This window comes from Anopheles arabiensis, chromosome 2 (genome assembly GCF_016920715.1).
Source record: "Anopheles arabiensis isolate DONGOLA chromosome 2, AaraD3, whole genome shotgun sequence".
NCBI classification, from domain to species: Eukaryota; Metazoa; Arthropoda; class Insecta; order Diptera; family Culicidae; genus Anopheles; species Anopheles arabiensis.
The window spans coordinates 103,508,210-103,520,842 of NC_053517.1; the positions used below are offsets into that span (position 1 = coordinate 103,508,210).

At 44.3% G+C, this 12,633-nt stretch overlaps 1 long non-coding RNA gene across 1 annotated transcript in view; it reads left to right on the forward strand.

Annotated features, from left to right (window-relative positions):
- Positions 1-12,633, forward strand: part of LOC120896866 — a 130,120-nt gene that overhangs the window by 27,541 nt on the left and 89,946 nt on the right. Inside the window, exon 2 of the long non-coding RNA XR_005738470.1 lies at positions 6,325-6,672. This is a non-coding gene — a long non-coding RNA (uncharacterized LOC120896866). The remainder of the gene's footprint in view (positions 1-6,324; positions 6,673-12,633) is intronic.

The following is a 12,633-nucleotide window of genomic DNA, read 5'->3' on the forward strand; positions in this document are numbered from 1 at the left end:
TCCATTTTGATGAAGTATTCGAACTATCCAATTCATGCCAGCATCATCATTATGCTTTCAAACAGCGCTCTTTGTTGGCTTCATCGTTCAAAAGCAAATGTATCATGCCCTAGGCTTCTCCTACCTCCTAGAGGGCACATCTCGATAAGAAGACAAATTATCAAACCCACTGCCACTCACTTTCCATGGCTTTAGAACGCACGACCACATCAAGATATGATGCTGTGCCTCCCTTTCTTATGCTGTCCCACCGTTACCAAAATCAAACGGCTCTTCAGAAGGCGCTCCATGGCGTCTCCATTATTTTTTCTCCTACCTTTTTTAAGAAGAAGCACCACGTGTAAGGCTAAAACAACATCGAACGAGAGGACATTAAGATTGTGACAGTTCCTGTGACCCTCCCGGCGCAACACCACACCGGCTGCAGCAAAGGAACAGGGAGGGCAAAATAAATTAAAACAACCAACCTTCCACCCTAGTCCACGGGGCCAATACCGTGGGCCTCGCATTGCGTGGGCACACGCAGACACACACGTGAGGGTAAGTTCCAGCCCCAACACCAGCAAAAAAAGGTAGCAGGCCACGTTATTAGCGACCGAGAAAATGGCAGGTTTTGTCAGCAGATAGAGCTGTTTCTGTAAACGGAGCATCATCGAAGCAGCGGCCTCGAAAGAAAGTTGGGGTTGGGAAAATTTCATGAATAAATAAACGTGTGACGAGTTCACAGCAGCACCAGCAGCAGTTCGGGTGGGAAATGGTGGTGCACGGACCTGTTTAGGATACGGCACGCGGCACTTTCTTTTTCTCGGAGCACCGGCAACATCGGCACCATCATCATCATCATCGTCAGCCGAGGAAGCTTCTCCAGTATGGCCTCCCCGGTGCCTGGAGCCTTCCCTTTCGCAGCTTCTGCCCCCCCCCCCCTCACCCTCTCAGCAAGGTTGAGAATTATTCAAATTTAAATTCAAATTATCTTATCCACCGAGCCCATCTTTCTTTATTATCTGCTTTCGGCGTCCGAAAGCAAACAACCGAAATGGGAAGGCCAAACCATAACGGTCGACTGTCGCGATCCCGGGCGTTTTGCTTTGATTCGTGTACGCAACCGCGGCGTACGCGCACGTCTGTTTCGCTGTGTTTGAAATGTACGCCGGGAAGGATCCGTCCGCAAAGGGACACAAAAGATAGCATTTCTCGCAGAGCGTAATGGCGAATCCAAACGCACGATATTGCCAAACATCACATCGATGGCGTTGAAGTATAAGATTTGTCCTTTTTGTTCGGGTGCTGCATCTAGAGACCCAGGGCCGGTGTGAGAAAGGGACTGATTTGTCTTTGTTCTTGTTGTGGACGAAATCACACCGAGTGGTAGAAATTAAATTCTTAATCACCATCAATTCTTTTTTTTTCGATGGTATAACACCTTTTTCACTAAGACTGCCATCTATCGTTGGCAATAAAAGATGGAAGCTTGGAAGGGGCAATAAGAGCTGTAAGATGAATTTGAATAACAAAACAAAAGCGAAAGGTCTTTGTGCGTTTGAAGCGAATGCTGGGACTGTTGCGTTAATGCGTGGTAAATGTGGTTCTTCATCTGAAATGGAAAACAAAGAGATCATCCGGTGTAAGTTGGGCTATTCGCATTGGTGGGACACTCGCCAGCAATGGATTTAGCAAGATTTTAGAACATAAATTTTCAAATAATCTTTCTCTTTGTATGTATTCAGCGTGAAGTTGTGGAGATGGATTTAGTTATAATCTTTATGGTGCGATAAAAAGAAAGAAACAAAATGTGATTAGGACATTAAAGATCATGAACGTCTAGGATATGTGCGATCTTGAAGGATGTTCAGTTTTACTCCTCAACTTACCTTAGCTATAATATATCAAAGACTTAGCTTACCTATAGCTAGATATTGGAAAAAATGTTGCAGATACAAAGCTAAATCTGCTAGATGGATCTGCCATTAGGAGCTTCTATGCTTACTATTTTAGGATTGATTTAGTAAGCTAAGGTTCTCAAAAATGTCTCGGATCATTGTGCTTCAAGAGGTGGTTTAAAATCGTTTCAAGTTTGTTCACGTTACCAATTTAGATCGATGTAATACAAATAGAAGTCGAAATAAATACGCTTAAAGCACCCCTCTCGTTTGCCCTATGTTTTGGATATTGTCTTTTCTCATGCTTCAACAACCGTCCTACACTTGGTTCCCCTGCGCACCAATTGACCCTTTATCTCAAGGACTCGATTTTCTCAAAATGATCTCCCTTTCAAGTAACGCTCGAGTTATGGGCGACTCATCCACGTGTACAGCAAAAAAGGTGGGGCGTTTGATTTTGGGGTTTTTCGGAAAAAGAGTACGATCTCACGTGCTGAATCCACCTACGCGTAATAATTAACCCTTTTTCACGCTGCGTTTGCGCCTTGGCAACGGTTTGGCAAGTTACGCTGATGCGCTACAAATATTGGTGCCTCCTCGTGGGTGAAACCATTTTGATGCCAGATTTTTACGAGTTTGTTCCTTTTTTTGCATGTGATATTGACGTACATACACAGCGTCGTGCTGTTATTGCTTGTGGGACGATTTTTGTGTTATTTTTGGCATACCACTGATTGTCAATTGTCTCGTGGCTTGGCTACCAGAATAATGGGCATTTTCTGTTGGATATGGATGGTTTCAGCTCTGCTGGAAATGTAAGCACAGAAACGGTGACGAATAAATCGCTGCGAATAAATCTGATGATGATGGTGGTTAACAGTTTTACTGCATTATAATCGACTAAAATGGGATGCATTATGTGCGGAAATTGTGCGGCCAACGGCTGTCGAACGATTACACATATGAAACTTTATCGACCATGTGTGTGTGTGAGTGTGTGCAGAGAAGCTTTCCTTTCTATTTTGCTAATGAATCGGTGAAGGTACACGATGCACAAAAGGAACTATCGGTACCGTTGCTGCACAACTTTAGCTCAAATCGACCTCCGGCAATAGCGGAATTTGCAAGCGGTGCAGCAAACAATTATTCTTCGCTTATCCCACTAACGCACACACACACACACGAGTGAAAACTGAAAACGACGAGCTCGGGAATAAACTTCTTCTAATGAACAAGTTCCCTGCACAGGCGGCGTACAGCTTACTCCGAGGAAGGTGAAGTTTTTGTGCCGTTCGTTTGTGCCTCCCCTCTTAATAAATCCGTCATGTTAAAGCGCATCATGGTGGGGTTTTCCATTCGGCGTACAGTGGTGAGGGACGAGAGATGTTTTTCCTCAGTGCTGCACACATTTTACTTCAGCTTGCCATAACCGTAAAATGTAAATTAGACACCATCTCATCTCACTTTTTTCGGTGAACTTTCTTCAGTGTACACATGCCCGAGGGTTAGCTTTATTTTGACGTTTTTGTGTAGGTTGGTTTTTTTGGTTTCGAATGTTGCACTTTCTTCCTGACACATTCGCTGCACAAAACTTCCTTTCGCTGCGTCAAACTCAAAGAACATGTGCACAAAAACGCAAACACCTTCACGAATAAGACAGCATCCATTTGTTATATGACGCTTATTATCGCCGGAGCTGATCATGCTGGCGAGTGAAAGCAAACCATCTTGGAAAAGGGTAGTTTTGCGGTGGTTAACATGGTGGAAAATGAGTTGGAATGTAGTTTTCTTGGTTCAATGTTTTCATAATAATCAGTTCCTCTATTTAGAAAGCAACTTTTCTTTCTTCAGTTACGACTGTGCTTGGTATAAACTCATCAAAAAACATATTTTATTTACTATTGGTGTAAAGCCGCTTCTTGAATTTGTGGAATTAATCTATTCCAAATTCCGAGGCAATGCAGAAGCATTTTACAAGACAAAGCCAACAGTTCTATGGAGAAACTTTGTCGTGAACAAAGAATCTTATGTAGCTTTCCATTTTGACATTTCCTTAATGACGCTCGTGCAATTAAATAAAACGTTTTCCCATAAATACTTCCTCAGTGCACTTAATTTACTTTCCCATCAACGGTGAGTGCTTTTTGAGAATTATTTGCGTTCAGATTTTTCTCAAGCTGAAAAAGTGGTGCATCCTTCTCGAAAATGTACTTTAAAGTTCAGCATATTAATACTATCCATTTAAGGTTTGTGTGGCAAGTAGGTTCTTTCTCGCTTAAACCCAACAGTACCGTCCAGCCAAAGAACTGAACCAGGTTAATTTAACACGACCATGCTCGGAAAAGCAAACAAGGATGGGAAAAAATCCGCCTTCTCCAAAAAATAGGACACTTTTCCCTAGCTCCAGCACAATTACTCTTGCCGCTTTTCCCGGTAAAAGCGCTTTCACGGGACCGTCCTTTCTTCGCTTATTTCACAAGTTTTAACAACGGCAAGCAGTTACTTTCGGTTCTTGGGTGAAATTTTTACAGCTTCCATTACGCCAAAAGCACACTCACACACACATATAAACGCCCAGGAACAGACAAAAATGCAGGACGACTGCATTCGTGCAGTGAATTCAATTTCATTTTATCTTAATTTGCTGCAATAGCATTTTTCTCTCCCCGTCCCGTCCTTACTGCTCTAGCAAAGGTACAGGAAGATGGTTGCAACGTCGGTCGATGCGCTGCAGCTTTTCCCTTGTTGTCTGTCTCGTCCTTTCGCGCCTGGATCCTGCTTCGTCCTTCCAGTCGTGCCGCTCTAGAGCGCAAATAAAAATGGCCTTCCCTACCAGCTCGGACCCAGTATGGCCGAATCGTGACGAATGGTTCCTCAAACACGGTTAAAGGAAAATTACTTAATAGCGTGATAAATTGAGTGCGCTTTCCCCTTTTTGCGCGTCGTCGGTGGCCGGACCGTCGGCGTTGCCACCAAAATGGTGTCTTTCCATCCGGAGGGTGGATAACGCAAGGCTGCGATCCACTTTCTAGCGCACATTCCTCCCCCGGCCGGGGAGGGGAGCAAGCGGGAGTTACACATTTTCGGGACAAGCGCTCGGCAGCGAAGACACTTGTTTATTTCCTCTCTTGTAGGTCTTCCGGAAACGGTAATCATGTTATCAGTCTTGGTTTGTGTCTTCGAACTTGGCACAGTGACAAGATAGGGCTTTATTGAGTGAGTTTCACTGGTTTGCTGGATGTACCTAAGGCATTCTTTATTTTAAATGAATTTATTTACAAGAAACGCCGTTAGAAGAATTGTGAAAATATAATTAAAAAACCCGTTTCAAGAATCATATTTTAATTCTTCAAAACTATCGCTTAAGCCATCCGTTTCTAAACGTTTAAAGATGATCCAGCTAAATGCATGAAACGATTTGGAAGTGATAATTTTCAAACAGATAATCTTGAATCAGACACTTTCCCCTCTTTAGCCCGGCACCGTCTGGCAGCAGTTGTGATCCGTCGATTAAAATGTCATCCCCAATCTAAGCCGTGTTAAACTAGCAGCAGTAGCAACGAAAATAAAAAAATGAAAAAGAAATAAAACCCACAAACTCAACCCTCTCGTAATCCTCGTAACGCTAACGGCAAACAGTGGAAAATTACTACTGCACCCATTTTCCCATTCGATGTTATTTGATATGCTTCCCATCAAGCCCTTTCGCGTGTCTCTCTCTCTCTCGATTCCTGCTCATTGACACTCCAATCTGACGGTTGCCACTCTTGCCCGTCGACACGCTATACCAACACCGTACGGACAGACGCTGCCCGGCGAGTAAAAATCCAATTCCGATCACATACCGGAAACAAGTTTTCAAATTTACATTCATATTACGATTCCGTTCTCACCCGGTGCCTGCCTTATTGGGTTGGGAGGGGTTTTTTTTTCGTGTGCTGCAGGTTGTGCTTCAGAAATGAAGTGCGGGGGAAAAAATTAAAAAGAAAAAAGGGAATCACAACTATTTCAAACCTTCCGCGGGAGGAAAAAAAGGAAAAATAACTCCGATTGCCATCCACGTCATGCGCTAGGACGCCATGTGTTGGTAAACGCGGTGGTTGGCACAATTGGTGCACCAAAGCGCGGCTGCAGTGGTCAACAATGTTGTCGGGCCGTGGTTGTGCCACGAAATAGCATGTTTTTGTTGCTGTTGCAACCTTTCCCATTTCTTATCGCGCGGAACTCACCGCCATTGGAGGATCATCGAGTAGCCAGCGCTCGGCTAGGTTGTAACGTTTGCCTAGTTTCAGGCGCAAAGCTGCAATGGGGAAAACCTCTAAATAAAAATAGGAGAAAAAGAACGAAGTTTTTAGTTGTGTTCAATTTTATAACCTCACACTTCAGCTGTCAGTTGAATTGAGTTTAATTTTTTTGCGTCTGTTTCTTTTTTATGTCGTTTCAGATGGTGTCGGGTCGGGTGCAGCACAACCATGGACGTAGCACCAGACGCCAGTGTTGCGCTGAAATTAATCCAAACACTTCCCATCCAAACGGCGCAAGCGAAAATAAATAAAAACACACAAAGTGCAACGTAGATAGAGAAACAATCCCAACGGGACCGGTATCGTTTGAAAATGTCAAATTTGCACACTGCAATCTGGGCGAGCAGAATCTCCCATTTGCCATGCAACGCGCTAAAAGCTGTGTAACAAATGTCAAACTACACGGTTTGCAATCAAAATAAGGACAAACGAAACAAGTGTAATTTTAAAATTCTTCGTTTCGTGCTTTAGAATCATCTTCATTCGAGGTAAGTGTACGGCTACCAATTTAAAGTTCAAATTTTCAATTTTATTGTCTCTCCATGCGAGGCGACGATACAGTAACAAACTAAATTGAAAACTCACTCGCTCAAATGTCCCTTAAAAAGGTGAATCAAAGTCAAAGTCAAGAGCTGTCCAGCAGTTCACATCATTTATATTAACGTCTACTTCTCCGCTTCCACATGACATCGCTCTCAAACGCTACAAATAGTTGTCGTTGAAGTGATTCGCTTTGGCTACTGCCGTCACCTTATGGCAATGTAAAGAAATACAGTGCGCAAGAGAAATCACTGCACATTGGCGCCCGAAAAAGGTTGACAGTTGTGCACGCCGGAAAGTTTATCTAAACGATGACAGTCAACTCTGTCTGCACCGTGTGCCGAGTGTGGCAGTGGAGTGGAGTGCGAAAACAATTTATCTTTGCAAGAAACCCATTGCTGGCGTACTTTTTACCACCTTTGTACCGATCGTCGTGCATCGTGCTCTCCTAGGTGTAGGGTGTATTTTTCTTCGTCTTGTGCGAACTGAAAACCCTCAGGTACAAACAGGTGCCAAACTGGTGGTGTGACAGTAGCTGTCGACAGATAAATTGCTGCTGCAACTCGAGAAAGTGCAGTTTGTCATGGATCTTCGCGAACGTTGCTAGCCAAACTGGGGATCTCCTTTTGGTGTATGGGGCCAACACTAAAAATGTTTAGTTTTTTTATTCAGACAACATTTTTTCGGTGTAAAAGCAATCGATTAAAAGAGAGAGAAAAACGTGCACCCTTACCATATCACGAAATACGCGGCGAGATAGTGGGTAACGAAATAAAATGCAGCAAGCCTAAAATTGATGGCTGGATCGATGTTGGCGCGATGCGATACTGTGTGCGCGTTTGCTAAGCTCCGGTAAGGACCACCACGATAACGCTGCCCCAGTGTGGGAAGCACGGTCGTTTACAAAATCCCACCAGTTTCCATTTGCATTGCATAGTGATAGTGTTTCACCGTCCGGTTCGTTTTGTTGGATGGCGCAGCCCTGTTTTTGTCCAACAGTTTTAGAAGAACGACTCCGGATGGCCAGTGTTGAACGGGGTACAACTAAAATCGATGCATTCTAAATGCTCTGCACTGCAGAAATACAATATTTGGTAAAGTTTTACAGAGAGGAAAGAAAAAAGCGTGTGCGTGTACTCCCATGTACGCAAAGAGAGATCGCACTAGACGTCAAATCAATATTGCTAATGGAAATTGAACCTTTTAACTGTTGCGGATGGGATTCTGCAATGGAAGATTCGATCAAAGCATTTGATATCGGTTTTTGGGCTAACATGATTTTGGAGGGCGATTTTTCGGGAAGAACCTGTTGGAGAGATTTTTATGTCCATTTTTCATGCACTGGTTTAGTCGTCCTTTGTGAAGGAGTGTGAACTTGGAACCTCTGACCTATTCCTTTCGTAATAAAATTTCGAATTCTTTTTTTGATACACCATTCCCAAAATCCAATCGAAATTGAAGCATGAATAAAACAGCCACTGTCATTGTACTCATTACATTGTTTTCGTTCACCGCTTGTCTGCACATACTCCATGTAAAAGGCATTAGCGTCCGTTTGCTCCCCACGAAACTCAAGCTTGCTTTCCTTCTTATTTTTCGTAATTACGTGTCTGCCATCAGCGAGGGCATCCAACCGGGGAGCACTAATTAGTTTCATTGGAAAAACTCACCCAACCACCACCACCACCAGCAGCAACCAATTTCGTTCTTTGCATCACTATACTGCTTCTGTTTGCTGGTGCTGCGTCAGTATAAGAGTTTCTTGCAGATTTTCTTGCTTGTTCATAATGATGCGTACCGACGTTGCAGATTTGCCCGTTTTGTACGCGGTCGATGCTGCTAACTCATCGAACCACCGGCTACTTTCTTAAGGATGCAGCAGCTAGTGAAAGTTTTACTCCTCCTTCTTCCCCTTTCATCACTTAAAAAAAAAGAGATGAAAAAGAAAACAAATCTTCCTCAAAATGACAAAACCACCTTTTCTATCTCATTTCTTCTGCTGGGGAAGGTTGCTATGCTGATGGATCCGGCCCAACATGAATTGGCTGGCTGGCTGGGCTGGTTAGTTCAGCAACCTGCAAAGGATGTAATTTCATCATCCAATACGTTGTTACCTCATCAGAAGCTCCTCTCCATACACGTGAGGTTCGGGAAAAGGGTGGATCGATTCCTGCCCGGGATTGAAGAAGAATAGATGAAAAATGGATTTTTCCTGTTTCGCTCGCTTGCCGTCGCCCCGTGTGCGCCGTGTGCTGGTGGATTTTCGGTGATACATTGCCCAGGCAGAAAAAGGGGATAGGACAAAAAAAAATCACACACACACACAGCCACTCTCTTTTTGGGGATAAAATTTAGGTTTGGCACCTCCCCGGTGTGCAGTATGTCATTGGAGGCAAGGCGCATCACTGGCACGTCGTGCTATCGTTTGACATGCAGGGTCTTGCTACCATCGAACCGCTTCACCAGAAAATGGTTTTGCGAGGGCATAACAGCAAGGAGGGAGGGGTTCCTGCGCTGCGATGACAATAGCATCGGAAAAAGAGGCTATCAACATCGGGCCACCATCGTCGACTTCATCTTCGTTGGGCCCACATCTTCGCTTGCCATTATACCTTACGTCACCTTTGCAACGAACCGAAAGCAACGGGCAACGTAATCACATGTAAGATCTCACATTACAATAAGCGCACTTGTCTGGGAATATTAATGTATCTTTTCTCCGCCACTGCTGCACATCACTCACAGCCACCAGCTTGGGTGTCCTTTCCTTCTGCGAGCACCACAATAGACAGGGGTGGATGGGTGCTTTCTTACGTTACGAAACCGGGCTCGAGCTCCGCTAAGGCTGCTGTATTGTGTGTGTATTGTGTGTGCGCGTGTGGTTGTGCTTTCTCGTTCGGGTTTCTATGCATTCACGCTTTTCCGATACGATATTTTGCCGATATTTATACTGACGTCCGTTACAATGCACAAAGAAATCGGCAAGCGAGTCGAAAGAAAGCCAGCAAAAAGGAAACGAAACGGCAGAACAAAGATATCGACGAATAAAACCCATCAAGTTCTTTTCCTTTTGTTGTTGGCTTGAATAAGAGGGGTATGATGGGTGGCACCCGAGGAGGTGAGTCGTGTGAGGTGGCAAAAAAATGGATCCCTCCCCATTCTGGGGATCGAAGTGGAGAAGCTGAAATTACCGACACGAGTGTGTGGCATTCCCAGAAATGGATTTTTGCTGATGAGTATGCAAGAACCTGCAGGATGGATCAGTTGTTTTTCTTCCAGGGAGGAGTTATTTTTTGTCTCCCTTTCCTTCAATAGGATCTCCATATTGGAGCAGTATAAACAATGAGATCTGACAGCCATCGCTACATGTATCTGCATGGTAAAAAAGATCTTAAAAGCAAGCTCCAAGCATGACGAGACAATTCTTTAACAGTATTCGCCTCCAGCTCAATGCTCTTTTTCCAGCTCTTAAAACTCTTAAAAAACCAGCCATAGCACCCAAAACTGAAGTCTCGCTTCTAACATCTATCCCGAGCTCACCCTCCTCTAAACGACAGAAAAGGTCATCAATGTGTGGGGGTGAAATCACCATCCCATATGCGTCACCTCCTGCCCTCGTTAACATCCTTAGCGGAGACGGCGCTGCGATGAGGCCCACACTGATGACATCATATTCATCATCCTCATCATCGTTATCATCCAATATAACGTCTGCGCGGGGCTGAAGCGATGAAGATGGATGGATGGGACGGGACACGGCTTGTGGAAGGACCTGGAACCAGGAACCTGATGATGATCATTGTTCCCATTAGCACCACACACAAACATCGTCGCAGTAATCGGATGGGGGTGGTGTTCGTGTTGATATTGCTGCTGCTGCTGCTGCTGCTGCTGCTGTTGTTTCAAAACACTTACCCAAGAAACCGTCCCACATCGATGTCCATTAGCTCCAGAGGCACGTCTTTCCCTTTCCCGCCAGTGACGTGCACCCGACGGTACACGGCTACTTAAGGCATCGGGCACTTGTGTGGGATCTTCTGGCGCTGGCTGGTGTCAGATGTGCTTGCAGCAGGCAAAGGTTCGTCACACGTGCATGATGGAGTGGTGCTAAAACGTGTCATCACGCGTTAGGGATTGAGGTTATTGGGGGAGAAGGTTTTGTTACTGACACACAGACACACACGCGCGTTGCTACGGGACGAAGATTTCTAAGCTTCATAATGGGTGTGACAAATTGAAAGGCTTCTTGGGACGCTGCTTGAAAGATCAAAGCAGATCAACTATAAAGCGTTACCCTATCAATCGATCGCTTAGCCAAGTGGAACAAGCCGTAACATTTTTCGTTGCGATGACAAGAAACAGTATCCGTTTGTTGAACCAAAGTGTGTGTATCTGTGTCACAATCCGCTTTAGATAATATCTCCCGGCGTAGATTAGTAAGCTAAATCTACTTATAGTTTAACCCAGCCAGCTTTTGGCTTATTAAATTAAAGTCCCCGGCTTCTTTGATGCTGCGGGCAAAAGGCGCCACCGCGCTGGGATGGTAAGTTTTCCAGTTCGTCACCTCGACCCCTTTCCGGCGAAGAGTTTGCTACTCTCCGGGGTGATAAATTTGATTTAGCATGATGAAATTAAGAGTTTTTGTTCCACTTTTCTTCTCGGGCTCGTTTCGGGGGAACGCGCGGTGGTGACGAGATTTTTCAATCAGATCAAAGCTTATCTTACATCGATTTAGGGGAAGATCTGGGATGCTGAGTGAGAGTTTTTTTTTAATTTAGCGAAGTTAAAACCGGCAGATCCAAATCCGGCCGGTGTAGAGTTTCCGGGGTTTTCCGTATTCTTCTTGCTGGTTTTTTAAATCACGATCAATGATACTGTCGCTTTGCCAGGCACAGTGACTGCGTAGAGAGTTTTGTGAGGGAGTTTTGGGGAGTCTTTGATAGTTCCAAACACGAATTCGATCTTATCTTACTACGGCAAACAGAAAAAGCACAATGAAGAAGAATAAGAAACGTACGAATAGAAAGCGTCTTACTGGGAAAATGGCAAAGCGCGGCCCAGTCCGGGGTCGCTTGAGATTCAATTCAATTTAACTTTGGTACGCTTAATTTAATTGCTCGCGATAAGAAGCGTTCACTGACCCGTTTTCTAACCCAAGTTTTGGTGCCTTTTTTTGTAAGGCCATTCAAAACAAAAAGTCAAGTTGAGGACTGGTAGAAATGTAAAAAAACAACATTTTCTTCATTCATCTTCATTTTTCTCCCTGGCGGCTTTTCGCAAACAGCCGAACAAGGAAAATGCAGCAAATCTTGCTTCTTCCGTTTTTGGTCCAGAAAGGGATTAATGTTTCAAGTGATAGGAACAATAAAAAAAATACACACACACACACACACACACACAAACACACACACACACAAATATCGAGTTGCGTTTGAGACGCACAGTAAAGAGTACCTGAATGGTGAGGTTTCCAAAGGGTGTGGCTGCGTTGCTTTCAATAATTTGGCAAAGGCAACAATTTTTGGCCAAGACTCTCTCTTTCTCTCACACTCACTCTCATCATACACCCACCTAACCAGACAGTTAGGGTAAGGAGCAAGGGGATGAGAAAATTAATTAGGATTTTTTTGCCTTCGTTGTTTTGGTTTGTTTCTCGCAGCTTCCACTCATCCTACTGGAAATGTTTTTCCCCACAGAGAGAAAGATAGAAATTCGGGGAAGAGAGCAAAAAAAAACAAACTGCTAAAATCATCAGAAGAATCTTCCGCCTTCGTAATTAATCAAAGGCTCACGTTTCTATGGGTTACGCACCGCACCCTCACAGTGTTTCGGTGGAAGGAGTTTTACGCAGAGCGTCAGCGAAAGGAAAGAAGTGAAGCTGTCGGTAGCCAAGGAAACGCTTGCCGATG